Here is a 4,623-nt window from a genome sequence, read left to right on the forward strand (position 1 = left end):
CTCTCATGAGACCCCACCTGGAGTACTGGGTCCAGCTCTGGGGCCCCCAACATAAGAAGGACATGGAGCTGTTGGAGCGAGTCCAGAGGAGGCCACGAAGATGATCAGAGGGCTGGAGCACCTCTGCTATGGAGACAGGCTGAGAGAGTTGGGGCTCTTCAGCCTGGAGAAGACTCTGGGGAGATCGTCTAGCAGCCTTCCAGTACCTGAAGGGGCCTACAGGAAAGCTGGAGAGGGGCTTTTTACAAGGGCAAGTAGTAATAGGACGAGGGGGGATGGTTTTAAACGGAATGAGGGGAGATTTATATTAGATATTAGGAAGAAATTCTTGACTGTGAGGGTGGTGAGACACGGGAAGAGGTTGCCCAGAGAAGCTGTGGCTGCCCCCTCCCTGTCAGTGTTCAAGGCCAGGTTGGATGGGGCTTTGAGCAACCTGGTCTAGTGGAAGGTGTCCCTGCCTGTGGCAGAGGGGTTGGAACTAGATGATCTTTAACGTCCCTTCCAACCTAAACTCCAAAATAATGCTAAGAAGACATGGTTTGCATTCCCCTGTTCTCCTTAGTCACAAACAAGCAGCTTATTTACAAGAAGGCTTATTGGTATTATGGTTACAAGTTCTTTCAGAATTACAATGTAGCTTAACAAATAGATCTGTATCAGTGACATGTGTTAATGGTTGGGTTATCACCTGAAAATGTGACACTCCTATTAACACATCTCAATTAAGTTCCCTAATGAGCATTCAAGTTGATTTTAAAAGACAGTGAAAAGAAAGTTATTTCATATTAAACAGTTGCTACTTGTTTATTTAGCACATTTACGGAAGATTAACAGCAACAAGGGCTGTTCTCATTTGCACAGAATTTATCTACAGAATCTTCCAGTGGTGTCTGTTAGCACAGGCCCATTTAAACCAGCTTCAGATTTACATTCAGGCACACAATAATCACACTAATTTAATGTAATCCAGTTTATCAAAACCTTTTAATCACTCAGATTTAAGGAAATCTTTATATTCACTGTTTTAGTCTCTGTACTGTTCTAAGTTAGATTTTACTAATAGGTAAACAAGAGCTGAAGAATATTGGATTTTAAATTATCAGGTGCACCCATTGCCTATAGTGTAACGTAACACCCATTATATTAAATGTTGGTCCTAAAAGCTAACTTCATACCGTGCTACCTGAATGTATTTCCATAGTCTCTTTAAGGCATGCTGATAAATCGTTCTTTTGTACTGTTTTACTGGAAGGGTTTGGCCACAAGAAATAGGTCTGGTTTTCTGTTTATTCCAGTTTAGTATTAATAAACTCTGGGACTCTGTTTCTGGAGTAATTTGCAATTTTCCACAATACGTTAAACTAAAGATTTGAGCACTGGTGTTATGAGTTGTGTCATAGCATATTCCAACCTGGACTTCCTAATATTCCTTGTTAACTCTTTACTGAAAGTTCTTCTAGTTTCCTTCTATCTAAAGTGAGTTAGTCATTGCACAACCACACTAAGTAGATATTTGTGAGTCAAAATGGCAGAATCTCACGCATTCTGCAGAAATGCAAATCTTCATCTGCAGTTTGAGGCCCTGTTACTATTCAAAGTTGCATCAGACTACTGATGTCCTTTGCTGCAATTCTGGTGAAATGATTTCATGTTGTATAAGCCAAGGGAATACTGTGAGTCCAGGTATTAGACACTATCTTGATACTAGATTTGGAATTCCTATTTGATGAGATTGGATGAGGCTTTCGGCAACCTGGTCTAGTGGAAAAGTGTCCCTGCCTGTGGCAGGGGGGTTGGAACTAGATGATCTTTGAGGTCCCTTCCAACCCAAACCATTCTATGATTCTATGATTCTATAATTCTTTTCACATCACCTTCAACTTGACTGGAAGTTTTTGTTACCTCCTGGCACTCAATGTTATCATCCTCATGATCTGCCAAGTCTACAAGTTGAGGAGACTATCCTTTAAGACTGGATACCAGTTTGGGGCTTTGGGAGAGACAAAGCACTTTTTTTTTCCTGAATGATCACATTACCATATGAGCTAGGAGAGTTATTCTTTCCTTCTTACTTTCAGATGCCCATCTGAGCTTTAGGGTTCACATTTCAGTGGTTTAGTGGGTTCGTATGTTCTTGTCAGTGATACTGATATACTTCAACATGTAGCAGAGGACAAGTGCAGTACAATACCCAGGCAGATGTGGGACAGAGGTCTCCTAAGGTCTGTAGCCCTGAAGCCTGTAACATTCATAACCCTAAAGAAAATTGTACATATCTAAGTAAAGTTGAAAACAATACATAAACATTCATTTATTCAGACTGCATAAACTAATGAGTTTTTTTGAGTGTTATGTGCAATTTAGATGGCTGTATTTAAAAGTCTGACCCCATCTTCTTAAAACCTAGCGTATTTTCCTTTGTACTTTACAAACACCAAGTGTAATGATTTGATTTAATTTTATAAATACTTTCACAAACACAGACTCTGACATTATTCCTTCCTTAGTGTGTTCTGGCAAAATCATAGTCCTGGCTTTGAATTTAGCATGCCAGATGTTCCTGTACACAGAGTGAACTGCTCACATAAGAACAAGCACAGCCTCTCTATCTCACCTTAGCTCGGGAGGGATTTGTGTAAAAGGAACTACACACTGCTTTGGGACCACATTTAATGTTTCTGGAAACAGCTCTTTTTTCTATTTTGGGGAATGCTAACATCTCATGAGCATCTCTCTAAGTAGGTTTTGGCTAACAGCATTGTGGAGGCTGAGTATACAGGTATAAAAGAGCCAGCTGTATGACTCACAGAAGTTATTTTCAGTATTAGCAACAGATTAGTACAGGAAGGTAGGACAACAGCTTAGTAATCGTAACAGACAGGAAAGAAATATGACTGTAGACACAGAGCTTCATCTGATCAGTGTTACACAATGTGGAGCGATGTAAGGTGCTGAAATAATATTGGTAGCTGGCTGTCAAAACCTTCCACTAGGTAGTCCCATCTTGCAAATTTGCTTGGTTTTTATGCACACGTTCACATTCTTCCCTTTGAGTGACTGGTCAAGTGTTTAACTTGCCTTTTCCAGTCTTTAATAAAGAGTCAAAGTCATACTATAGCCTCAAAAATGAGTATGGGAAAAAAGATTTCCTATAGCCTCAAAAATTAATATGGGAAAACAAGCTTCCTAATGATGAGAAGTGGACCTACATTTAATTCTGTTGTATCACTAACATTAACTATAAACTGTGTCAGAGACATAGGAGACAAAAATACCTCAAACTGCCAGTTATCCTTATAACTTGCCTTACTTCTCACCTAGGAAATCCTAAAACCTGTTGATTCCCAGAATTTTAGAGGTACAGAAAAAGGATCACTTTATAACAGAACTATTTATTTTACTTCCCTCTACATATTCAGTGCTGGCCCTAGCTGAAGCTGTAACACAGGGGAAGGAAGATCTCTGACCTGAAGTGCTATACAGCCCTCTCGTGCTGTAACTCACCCATGCTGCACCCTCTCTGCAGCACAGCCAACAGATGTAGCATTATTGATGGAGTGTAATCCAGTTAACCCCAAAGAAAGAGCATGCTTTATAGCATTCACAATGCAGACAAAATGGGAAGGGCTGAAGAAGAGAAAGCCACCAACTGACTGTTAAAATCTCATCCTTGTGTTTTCGGATGTGACATGGGAGTACAGTACTAAGCTGTGCTACATGTGTGGGCCACATTTCTGCAAAATACAAGAGACAGGGAATTACAGAAGTCAGCCATGCTCTCTCCTGTATTTTGCCTTCTCAAGGTAGCTAGTAGAGGGGGAATTATCTGCATCTCTGCATAGGTATGGATTAGCTGGGACTCCTTTTTGCAGTGTGGTGTTATATCAAAGCAATAGTAGTAGCAAGAGTTTTTGGGATTGTATGCTGGAAATGTTAAACTTTACTGCTCAGTGCAGATTATGTGGTTGCTGGTGCTCTGGCTCTGACTCAGTCTGGCATATGGTCCAGCCTGCATCAGGAGACAGAGGCAGGAAACCTTCTCCATGTCTTTGGAGAGAGCTTCCCTGAGAGTAGCTGTAACACTGCTCTATCTCGGAGGTAAACACAAAGTTGCCTGGGTATGTATTGTTGCATCCTAATCTCACACAACAGATCCTGTACAAGTGATACATAGAGAACATTTCTGACCTATGTTACCCATCATACTACAAAGAAATATTTGCAGTGCTTTGCCCTTTGCTCAACTAGAATGACCTTCCTTTGGATAACATTATAGTCATTGTGGGAGAAGGGACTAGAGACAGGTTAGCCTTTAGAAAATGCTTTAAAAACCTTTGTCTGGGTGCTACATGAAGTATCCTTTGAGTTTTGACATGTCCCTGTCACTTTTACTTATATCTTCCTGTCTTTCAATTCCATTCTAAATGGGGTTGCAGGTTTGCCACGGCTAATTACAGAACAAGCAAAGGTAAAAATACCCAAAATCATGGAAATTACATCAGGATGTACAAAAAAAGCAATGGAATTTTTTATTCATAGGAGTGAGTTTGATAGAGATGGACTGAATGTCATAATAGCTTTGGTTTAGCTCAACCTGTAAAAATGTGATGTTTGTGTGGATTT

The sequence above is a fragment of the Nyctibius grandis genome, chromosome 2 (genome assembly GCF_013368605.1).
Source record: "Nyctibius grandis isolate bNycGra1 chromosome 2, bNycGra1.pri, whole genome shotgun sequence".
Lineage (NCBI taxonomy): Eukaryota > Metazoa > Chordata > Aves > Nyctibiiformes > Nyctibiidae > Nyctibius > Nyctibius grandis.